Below are 12,918 nucleotides of genomic sequence, written 5' to 3'. Positions count from 1 at the left end.
GATTAAATCCATTTAGAAAAACGTTCTCAGGAAATTCATTTCACATGAACACAGTTCTACAAATGAAAGATTTCTCAAATAGTGAAGTTTGCAGTGTACTGAGTTGAACCTCAAAACGATGAGCAGCCACAGTCCGTCGCGAATTTCTAATATGTATCGCTCTAGGTAGAAGCAAATGTGCCATGTCACTTGAACACTTCCCGTGAAATTATCTATGGAAAAGAGACAAATCACCAATCTTTCTTCGATGTTCCAGATTATCAAGGTTGCAAGTGATGTTCGCGTCTCCAATTAGGCGGATGGCTCTCTTCTGGATGGAATCCAGCAGCTTCGGAGTATGTTTGGGGGCGGAGTTCCATACATGAGAACAATATTCCAAAGAAGGTCTAATCTGAGCTTTAAAAAGCATCAAAAGTTGCTGAGGTGTGTATAGTTTTCTGATTCGGAACAGTGCTCCAAGCTTTTGAGAAGCGGCCTTTGCAATCCCAGCGACATGGTTGTGCCAAGACATATTGGTGTTCATTTTTACTCCCAACAAACTTATCGAAGCAGAACGCAGAATTGTCTAACCTGACGATCATGTATCCGGTTCGGAAACATTTATCTTTTTGGAGAAAACCAATGCGTGGGTTTTTGTGGCATTGAATTGAACCTGGTTACTTTCACCACAATTCGAAATTATTTCTAGTCCCTAATTAAGATATTAAACCTCCTGCTGTCGGTGAAGATATGCATCCGCAGCCGATGTCCTGGAATGATGAGGCAAGTGTGTTGTCATCAGCAAAGCATAATATTGGATTCTTGTTTTTTTCCAATAAGTCATTGATATTAAATAAAAAGAGGGTTGAAAATAATATGGATCCCTGGAGAACACCAGCGTTGATGGTGAATGGATTCGAGAGATATCCATCGACGACCACTTGAAGGAAACGTTATTTTAGGAAGCTGATGAGCCATACACAAAAATGATTCGATAAGCCATAGCATCAAAGTTTCGCCAGCAAACCCTCATGCCACACAGGGTCAAAGGAGTTAGAAATGTTAGGCACAACAGCTCTTGACTCTCCATGTTTCTCGATTGCCTCATTCCAAATATGAGTAACATACGATAGAAGGTCGCCTGTTGATCTTTGTTTCCGAAAACCATATTGATGACCGCTCAAGATGTTGAAACAATACAAATACTTGAGGATATGATTTTTGAAATCACTGATAGCAAATCGACTGGTCTATAGTTATTTGGAATAGCTTTCTTGCCCTTTTTGGGAATAGACTGAACGCGAGCAATCTTCTAACATGAAGAAAAAACCCTTTTCTTGAAAGACAGGTTGAAAAGTCTGCAAAATACTGGTGCGACTGGTGGGCACTTCAACAACTAATGTTGTTACTGCAGTTTCGTCCTATAAGAACATTTTCGAACGAAGTTAAGGACCTCCAATATTACCTACAATAGATATAAATGTGCTGACAATATGATTCATTTTCAGTTTATTGTCATTATTTGAAAATGTCCTCATAGGGCGAAACTGCAGTAGAAACATTAGTTACGAATAAAAGTGGAAAGAAAACAAAGAAAGGTTCATTGCTCATTTATCATGATGACCTCATACTACGTAGTAACGGTTATATCCATCAATTCACCACTCAAATAAAAAACCATTTCTTCACTCAAGCATTTTTCATCTAGATTTATTTCCATTAATATTCTATTTTGAAGTAGCAGATGCAGTTTCAATTGAGAAGTCTTTCCGAAACCCATGATGACACGGTTGAAAATTTTAAACTGTTACAGTTATTCTATGATTTGGTCATATAGAGTGGTATCACATATTTTTCAAAAACAAGTGAGATCAGTCATGAGTCTATAAGTATCTATTCGGTGTTTATTTCCCATTTTGAAAACAAATACCACTTAAGCTACCATCAATGGATTTGAAAATGCTCATTATTCAACAGATATGTTCAAAATGGATTTTGGGTAATTTTATGAGAAATTTTTTCCAGTATATCTGGAATATTATCCTAATCACAGGAATAGCATATCAACCACAGAAATATTTTTTATTTCTCAATCAGTGCGAATGAAATATACACTAGTTTTGTAACTGAAAAAAGTCATCTTTAATGCAATGGTTGGGTTAGATTAGTTTAAAATTGAGTGGGCCTATTCGACTCTCCACTGCAACCCACTAATGGTACTCGAGAAATATTTTCTAAAGATATTCGAAAGTTTTGTTTTATTAGAAATTTGCTGAAATTTTTAATATATTGTTCGCCTTTTCTCAGTTTCTTTCGTATTATTATGTAATTTCCACTAGACAGTTTCACAAAAACGCAACACGTGTTTCGCCATACAATGGCTTCCTCGGGCGTGCCAGCAGTTGCCATTGCCATTGTATGGCGAAACACGTGTTGCGTTTTTGTAAAACTGTCTAGGTGAAAATCACATAATAAAGTGTTTTTAGAATACGTTAGTTATGGATTTTCATCGAGTATCGGCCGATTCCATCATACATATTAGTTTCTTTCTAGAACGTCTTTCTAAGAATATTTGTGATTTGTGAAACATGCGGGCAAGCGTTGTCATGGAACAGGGTCGGGCCTCTTCTGTTGACCAGTGCCGGTGTCACTGCTGACGCAATTTTCGAGACATTTCATCGATTTATTCACAATTTAACTCTTCTGTGAGGGTTTGGCTCGGTTACAGAAATTCACACCAGTGAATCACATCAGCCCCTGACCACCATACAGCAACCACAGTCTTTTTTGAACGGTTTTCGCCTTTTGGAAGTGTCTGGGTGGCTCATCGGTGTCCAACCACTGCCCTGAACATTTTCTGTTATCCATTTTCCATCACTCATGACGATCCAATCCACAAAAAGACCATTTTGGTTGCGCAAAAACGACGAAGAACAGACTACGAAACGTGACAATTTCTGTCGATCGTTCAATCGTGGAGCACCAAGTTTTCGAACTTGCTGACCTTTCCAATACGTTTCGAACCATCAAAAACCGAATGGGAGCTGACGTTCAGTTCTTCCAACATCCCACGCACCGTTTGTGATGGATCAGTCTCTACCAGGGTCTTCAAAGCCTTGACCTGGACCACTTCGGGGCTCATCTTCTAGGCCTTTATCTTCGGATTTGATTCATAGAGAAAAACTGACCAAATATCGCTCGACAACAGTATGAGTAGTAATGAGCTGAAAAGAAGCAGAAAATGAATATCAATGTATAGAATGCAAAATTTTCTATCGATCAGTATATACCACCACACAGTGGAATACATATTTATTGAGATTTGGAGCTACAAAAACATATAACATTTGAACGGACAAAACTTTTGAAACAACCTAATGAATGGCGTTTCGAATTTACAAAAATAATTATAAAATTATGATTTAGTCAGATAAAACTTCATCGTTAGATTTCCACTGGACAGTTACTGGAAGTCCAGTAAAAATCTATCTGACAATAAGGTGTTACTTGAAGAAGTTGTGGATTTTCATCAAGTATCGGCTAATTCCATCATTTGGAATCATGATCAGAAATACGCGAAGGACAATGGCTGCTCATCGTTTAGAGGTTCAACTCAGTACATCTCGAACTTCACTGTTCAAGAACTCTTTCATTTGGAGAACGGCGTTTATGTAGAATAAACTCCCTGGGAACGTTTTTCTAAATGGATTTAATCTTTGTTTGAAGGTGGTTGACAATGTTTCGTGGTACATTTTAATAGTTTGAACTTCCATTCTCTGATATGATATAAATTGATTCGAAATTCCTGAAAGAATATATAAGAAATCGAAAGGATCAGCTGAAAAATAACAATTATATTAAGCAAAACAAACTGAAATTACTATGGAATAAAATATAAGCAACAATCAAAAAATTCAACTAATAACAAGATATGCAAATTAAAAATTATCAACAAGAAATAAAAATTTAAAATAAAAAGATTCCAAGCCAATTTACTTTACGAGGTTTCGATTGTTGGTATCCACAATCATCTTCGGGTGATAACTGGACTCATTCCTCCGAGATATGACTATTTATAGGTCATTCGAGTGCTTTCACCTATCCCCTTTCTCTTTCTTTCTGTTTCATCGGTTTTAGCGAGAGCTGACCGTTTGGTCGTGTTCCGCTTGCTTACAGGTATCCATATGTTGCATATCTTTACGCTAGCTTGGCTAAATGCGTTGTTGGACAACATATATGCGGCTTCTTTGAATTTTCTCCTAAACCAGTGTTCTTCCTTGTGGATGATTTCAGCTTGAGACCACTTGAAATATGTTGATGAGTCCAAACATGCTCTGCTACTCATAATTTGCTGGTTTCTCTTTGCTGTGTGTTTCTTGTGCTCAGCAATTCAAACTTTCAATGACCTCTTAGTTCCACCGATGTATGATTCTCCGCATACTCATGGTATCCGGTAAATGCAATTCTTGGAATTGCAGTCCGCGTTTGATGGCCTGGTTTTTTTGATTCTGCTTCGGATAGTGTTCCCAGATCTGAAGCAGATTCTGATGTTATACTTGGACCAAATTCTTCTTATCCTTTCCGACAATCCTCTGATGTAGAGAAGTACAAGTACTGGTTGTGAGGCTCTTGCTGTCTTCCAACCAAATTCTATTCCACAATCACTTTGGAGTAGCCATTCCGTTGAAGGTATTTTGGTAAGTTTGTTCTATCTTTCAGATCCCCACCTTCCCCATCTTTAACCTCCAGCAATTCAAATACAAAGTGAATCACTACTTTCGCACAGGCACGGATCTCAGAGCTCCTTAAGGATTTTTGTGTAATGTTAGTGTTTTGTATTTGAACAAATGTTTGATTTCGCGAGGATCTGTCTTATAAGTTGGTTTTTCAGGTGAGGTGAATTCTACTTGATGAATTATTCAAGTTTGTTGCTAAATAATCGAGAATACTGTAGAAATGTGAGAAATGTTTCAAGTCTTTTCAGTTGAATCAGTACAAGAGAGAAATTGAAGAGATATTTCTTATATTTCGTACACCTTTTATAATTTGTATTTATATCACGCGTTACTATCATATATGAATATAGTTCGGAGTGCATCAATCAGTTGAGACAATTGCTCAATGTAATCTTCACATCATCAAAAAAAAAAGTATTGTGCGATATCCACATGAACATCCTTGTAACGTTTCTCAACACGTGCTTCTCTATACATATACAACTAAACAGTTCACGAAACCTCAACTCGTGCTCTGCTATGCAGGCTTGTCCAATGCTAATATTCAAATCCGAACACAAATTTCCTAGTGAACAATTCGATAAAATATCTGGTACAGGTATAAATCACAAGCTGATTCACTATGATTTTTTTTACTATGTAAACTCGTCAAGTCATAACTCTAGTCACGTCGATAATGTATTTCACATGAAACCCATTACTTTATTAGTTACAGAAAAATTCCCATATATTACCGAAACAACATTTGTTTTGCTTTATCATAGCAATAATATTTCCGTGAAAAACTATACCTATATGTATTGAAACATGTATGATTCAAGTACCTGTTATTCCTTATCAATATAAAGGCGTGTATTAGAATATTGCAAGTCGTAAACAAATACTTCAAATAATTTACCAGTTTTATCAAAAATCTTTACATATCGATTACTGGATACACCTTATATTGCCGACCTTGAATTAGTGGGTCAGATTTCTAAATAGTTATTCTTGTCTACGTACAACAGAATTATTTCTATCTTGAAACTAAAGAATACTAATTTTACTTTGAATATTGTAAAACTGTGACACGAGGAAAATGATATTCGCAAGAGGTATTTATGTACTCGACTATGTTAACACTATTCTCTCATTTCGCAGAAAATGTAGTTTTGGCAAAAATCGTGAAAGAGGTCAGTTGATATAATGTAATAGTGCTTGTTCGATAGGAATACTAGATGATTAGGAATAATTTCAATTCACATAATTGAATGCTATCAAATGTTTGTTTAAATATTCAAAAGGAAGTATTATTTGTATGACTAATTCTTAATGAAAATGTATGCCCAAATGCCGAGTCATGACTTCTCACAATGAAGCGTTTCTATTAAATTTAGTTCAATGTATGAGTTTTTCCGATATTCACCAAATATTTGGAAAAATTTTATTCAGAATTTTTATGCAAATGCTTTATATAGAACAGATATACACAAAACATGCGGATCATCACATAAAGGTATCTACATAACTGAACGAATACATAAAACTGAAATAACTCATGAAAAAATAATGTATCGAAGATTTTTTGTGCAACAATCACAATATCGTGAATCAAGTGGTAAATATTTTTCAAAAATAATCAAATTTCATATTACATATGTTCAGCTAATACAATGAGTATGTGTTTGAATCACGAATTAATATTTTATCATAATTGATAAATGCCAAAAAAAGACGAACTGCATACTCTTGCGTTTAAATTGAACCAGCTTATCAATCAAATTGATATATCCATGGAAAACCAAAGGCAATCTAATGAAAAATTATATCATGTACCATGATATGTATAGCAAGTGACATAGTAATAGTAATAGCAAGTAATATTTCTTCTATATCGACTTTTGCAAACAAATTTCTCCATCCATGTCATTTTTCACGAAATCTAATGTATTCAGTTGACTTATCAAACCACGTTGAGTGCAACAAACTGTTGGTTGACACTGGAAGTCACATCATTCTGGAAATGACCTCTGACTTTATGCCTCCAAGTGTCAACAACGAACTGCCTTATAAAGTACCGTTCCCGAGTAGAGAGGATGGATCCTGTGGAAGAAGGAAATATTAAGAGCAGGTAGTTGTTGGTTCACAGATGGATGAAAAACACCTTCCGGTTCTGGTGCAGGTGTTTTCAGTCGCAGACCCAGAACAGAGTTATCAACCTGCCTAGGAACCTATGCGACTGTATTTCGAGCGGAAATTTATGCTATTGAATTGTATGTGGAGAGATTGGAAGAACCGAACCTCATAAACAATTCAATAAAAATATTCTCGGACAATCAAGTGGCGTTGAAAGCTCTTGGTTCTACCAAGCAACGTCTTTAATTGATAGCAAATTGCAACTGTTCTTGATAGGAAGACTTAACAGATTGTATCTGGTCTGGATTTCTGGCCATACTGGCCTGGAAGGCAATGAGGCTGCTAACTCCCTTGTAAAGGAGGGTGCTGCAAGCAGCTTCATCGGACCAGAATCTGTCATTGGCATCGGTTTAGGCTTTGCCAAACAAACATAGAACACCTGGATGACAAGAAGATTCATGGACATCTGGCAGAATCTTTCAGGATTGGCTCACTCCAAGGTGTTTAATTACCCTTCGAAGCTTGATACCAAACAGTTGTTGGACTACAGTACGGATAAACGGATGTCTAACAGGCCTTCTTGCAGGTCCTGTTATTTGAATCATCATATGCAAAGACTCGGACTGTTGTAAGACTCTACGGATCGCGAAAGAATAGCACCTAAAGGCTGACTTTCGACCAAAAGAGGTCAGATGTCAATCTTGCTGAAGTGCCCATCAGTAAGTTGAGGACCGCTCGGAGAGCGGGGGTGGATGGAGTGAGGTAGTAGGTTCTCCTCGCTAAATAGCTGGGGGGGGGGAAGCTTCTACCTCAGGGCACTCAACCCGGAAGGGGGCATAGGGGGTTGGAAGACAGTGTGTGTCGCCTTTGTCTGGAAGATGATGAAACAGCAGAGCACATACTTTGTGTCTGTCCCGCTGGGGACTGAATCAGGTTTTTAGAGTTCGGCAGAGCCGAACCTCTACCATCTGACTTGAAAGACCACTCACCATATAAAGTAATTGACTTCGTTGAGAAGCTGGGTTTATTTGGTCGAGTGTGAATAGGTGTGAGCCACAATAAACCCTTGCGGGTTGCGGTGGAGAGTCGAATAGACCCACTCACCTAACCTAACCTACCAAGGAAATAAAGTTTCTCAATTTCAATTGATTCAGTATAAAAAACCTGACAGTAATAAAAGAAAATATTTCCCTTGGGCAAACATTCATTTGTACACCAGAGAAGTGGACTATTGGAAAAAAACAGGATTGGAGCAGTGAGAATTTGCCACTCGTTTGTGTAAAATTTTAGTATTCATCATAGCTGAACTTGGAGGAAAAACAAATGTTGGGGTTTTGTGAACTATTGATATGAAAGTCTCACAATGAAGTGAGAAAACATGCAATAAAACCAGTGAGATGGAGTTCCAATGGAAATCACATTCACCTCGACGATGGATGACTTTTTATGAAAAAGTAAAGATATTCCATAAGTTAACTAACTGAAGAAAGCTTGGTTGGGTAACAGGATCGCTGGGGACCGAGTCAGGTCCCCAGCGATATGACCTAAAACACCACTTACCATACAAACTAATCGGCCATCTTAAGAAGCTGGGTTTATTTGGTCGAATGTGAATAGTTGTGAGCTACAATAAACCCTTGTGGGTTGCGGTGGAGTGTCGAATAGACCCACTCACATTAGACCTAACCTAACTTAATAGGATCGATTTTTTCTCTAAAAAACAATTGTTTTCTTGCCGACGTTTCGATTTTATTTAATTTTTTTCAGGGCTCGGAAAGTAGTTTCTTCGTGTGAATTATACTATCTTGAAAACCATGAGACATATTAGATACATACATACATACAACCAAATTTTTGAGACAACACCAACGCATGTTTCATGTAATTTTGTGTTTTAATATTCCATATTGAGCCTTCCATTTACAAAGATTCTGAGTACACTCAAAAATGACACTGTTTGACATTGTCAATTTTATATGTTATTTACATTTCGAAATAAATTGATGTCAAATAAATAATTTCTTACACTAGGCTCTATACATTTAAAATCTGAATAAAATACGAGCGACAGATTTTGATTCTTGTCCCATCTATCAACGTTTGTACGAAGTTGGTTTAATGTCATTTCTTGAGTCGCGAGTTTTCGACAAAACAGAGACGAATCTATTCAAACATTAGGGTTTCTATGCATCTGTGATAGAACAAAGCATCATTCTAGACAACACTTACTTTGGATAGAGCCAAGAACATTGGAAACTCAATGCCTAAATGCTTTTTGAAAGCGTGGATACGCGGCATGCAGACATCAATGAAAGAAAAACTTAATTGAAAACGGGAACCCAGTTCCTCTGTTCAGCAGGCAGGCGCACTTACGCACTTATTTTCTTTTACTCTCGGATCTAAAGATAGATTGGATGAGGTCCTATCTAGAGAACAGATCACAAACAGTGATAATTCAAGGTGTTCACAGTCAGTCCTTGGCCTGCAAGCAAGGAGTTCCACAGGGGTCTATACTCGGACCACTGTTTTTTCTTATTTATGCGAACGACTTGATACAATACCTAAATAGTCTTTCAATGGTACATATAGTTGCATATGAAGACGATACAAATGTTCTAGTCACTGATTGTACCTAATACATTAGCACTTGCAGAAACAACATAATCCATATGTGAGAAAATTATGGAATGGGCTGATAAAAACATTTAGCACTAAATATCAGTAAAACAGCATCAGTCCAATTCTCATTGCAGAACACCACAGAAATTCTTTAAATTTTATGAAGATAGCCAAACTAGAGGTGACATCCAAACCAGAAACAAAAATGCGGGGGCTAAATATAGATCATAAGCTCAATTGGGGTCCTTATATAGATTCACTATGTGATAAACTACGAAAGAACTGTTATGCACTGAGATTTATGTCGAATCATTGTGGAAGAGAGGTTCTCCTAAATCTGTATTATGCAACTATTAGCTGTCACTTGCGCTATGAGATCTTGAATTGGGGTTTGAGCTCCTCTGCTGATCGAGTATTTATTTCACAAAAGCGCGCGATCAGAATAATTGCTAGTTTGGGATGGCGACACTCATGTAGAAGCTCATTCAGATAGCTATAAATACAGTTGGTGGTCTGTATATATACGAGATGTGTCTCTTCGTTTATAAGAATAAAGAAAAATTTTGCACAAACCAGCAAAACCACCCATACGCAACTAGAGCTAGGTGGTTGTTGATAGCGAATCCTCACCGAACTTCCCTCTATCAGAAGAGTCACCTATACCTTGGGCCCAAATTATATAACAAACTAGATGTTTCTATTAAGGATTCAATGAACATTTGCATATTCAAAAGACAATTGAAAAAATATCTCATTGAAAGAAACTGCTACACCGTTGACGAGTTTAGTTACTCTCGATAAAAAAAATTGTTAATTACTTTTAAATGTACAGTTTAGTATCTGTCATGTTTTGTTGTTTTATGTTTCTATATATATTTGTTTTCAGTTATACATGGACGTCTTCCTTGTTACTGTATGTAAATGTTTATTGTAATGATTTCATACTGTTCAACAAGTGAAATAAATATTATTATTATTATTATCATTAGATATGGTATAAGAGGTTCAGCGATGAAGTGAGTCAAATTCTACCTACCAGATCGCCTTCAATCTGTAAAAATAAACTATATCCAAAACCCTTCCCACAGGCGTGGGAATTCCGCAGGGAAGCATTACCGGCACTCCTTTTGTTTGTCATTTACTTGAATGACTTATGGAATCTAAACCCAAACCAATATCAGTTCAAAACTATTTTCGCAGATGACACAAGTCTGTTATCAGGTGGTGAAACCTTCCCAGAAATGGTTGTAAATAGTACAGATCTGTTCAACAAAACTAAGGACTGGTTCAATATAAATAAACTTGTACTAAATGAATCGAAAACAAATATTATTTTGTTTAGGACAACCATGACAGCATTGATTATCCAGTTAGAGTGGACTTTCAAAACTCTTCCTTTGAACTGTCCCACAACACCAAATTTTCAGGAGTCCACATCGGCAAGAACATGTATTGGTCTTCTCATATTGATAACCTCACAAAGTAAGTGAAATATCATATGGAGTTAGAGGTACATCAAAATATCTGTACAACGAAGCTACAACAACAATATATACAGCTAACTTCGAATCGGTTGCTCAATACGGAACTATTTTTTGGGGTAGCAATCGAGATATCGAAAAAATCTTCATGATCCAAAATAGAATAATAAGAGAAATCAACTAATTAAGTGATAATTAACTTGCAGAACAGTATCCGAATCCCCCAATGCAATGACAATCTACGCGATTTATATCTATGAATGCCTAATGTTCATTTATAAAAATTCACACCTCCTCACTGAGAATATACCTGCTCATAACTAAAACAACTGAAAGAAGCGCCCACTATATGTCAATTGAGCTTTTCAACCATGTTCCTAACTGAATAAAACAGACCAAGAAAATTGGGGTTTTCAAAAAAGAACTATAAAAACTTCTCATAGACTTAAAGCCTTATGATTTGTACGCATACCTCACTGGAACATTCATTTAAAAATATTTATAACAAAAAAGTCTGAACTTCCTTGTTGTCACATGTCAAAATTTTTTTCAAAACTTCACCTGTTCTTAATTTTTGCTATTTTTTATGCCGACTGCACAGCAGTCTTGTTTCTTTCGTACTCATCTACCAAGAAATAGATTTCTCAAGCATAATTTTCTTTTACTATAATATATGGTGTGCTTGGGATAAATCAATTCGATATTCAATATAACTTTTGATTCAATTGATTTGATATATTTTTACTTGCCCCTTTTGCTTTTTGATTGAAGGTGCATTTAGTGATAATATATTAAGCACTGATTTTGAGATTTATTCAAATTTCTATTGTACGACGATTTGAAAAACCGAGATCAACAAGGCCATGAAACTGAAGAGTTCCACGGTTCAAAACGGGCGGGAGGCTCAGATGGTTACATGTGCGTATCTACCATGTATCCCTAGGGTCATAGACAGAATTGGAAAACTTTTGGGGAAACACAACAATAAAACGGTTTTCAAACCCATCATAAAGATATAACAAAGCCTCAGATCGGTTAAAGACAAAAAAGACCCACTGTCAGCATCAGGGATATATCGCATACCGTGCACATCTGGAAACCACATCGGAACCACCAAAAGATCCATAGGAACAAGGCTGAAGGAGTATGAAAGAAACTGCGGACTAGGCCAAACGGATGAGTTGGCTGTGTTTCCCTTCCACAGGATTATGTCTGAAAACATGAAACTCGTATCTCCCAACCAGGTATACTATAGCCGATTGGTAAGGGGGGCAATAGAGATCCACAAACACACGGATAATTTTTACAAAGAAGAAGAAGTTGTGAACCTCAACCGAATATGGAATCCCGTTCTGAAAAGTTCAAGAATATCAAACATCATGACGGCAAGTGGAAAAGGGTCAACGAACGTAACTGACAATTTACCAAATGCAGGTAAAGTTATCAGCACACCACACTACCTAAATCGACAAAAATACGCTTTACGCAATCGTATTACCTTGTCATTATTTTTGGGCTAGTTGCTAAGACCATGACCACGTTTATTCTGTTTATAACTTGGAAACGTTTTGAAATTACCGAATTTTGAGTGTGGAAAAATTGAATAGAATCATAATTATCTGTCTCCCTCTCTCCATCCCCCTCTTCTATCTCTATCAAGTTCATTAGCCAATGCTTGGTAATATCCTTTCCGGAATTGCTCCGGATTGGTTACCTACGTGACTAACAGGTATTTAAGAATGTGGAGCAATTATTGTCATGTATGCTAACATTGCATCTTATTCTGAATTTTTGCTTATAACCTAAAAATATTCAACACACATGGACAGTTAAATCGCATGGAGGGCCATTGCATCACCTATATTGACCCATAAAATATTTTTATTCTTTCACAGGTATAACTTATATGACAGAGGGCATCTACAAAACAAATTAATATCACTAGGTGCACTATAGAATCAACTTGTGATGACAGATTTTGAAATACT

The sequence above is a fragment of the Leptinotarsa decemlineata genome, unplaced genomic scaffold (genome assembly GCF_025532065.1).
Source record: "Leptinotarsa decemlineata unplaced genomic scaffold, Ldec_3_MD MMD2_tig00000882_RagTag_RagTag, whole genome shotgun sequence".
NCBI lineage: Eukaryota > Metazoa > Arthropoda > Insecta > Coleoptera > Chrysomelidae > Leptinotarsa > Leptinotarsa decemlineata.
The sequence above is the reverse complement of the archived record's forward strand: the minus strand, read 5'-3'. Positions refer to the sequence as shown.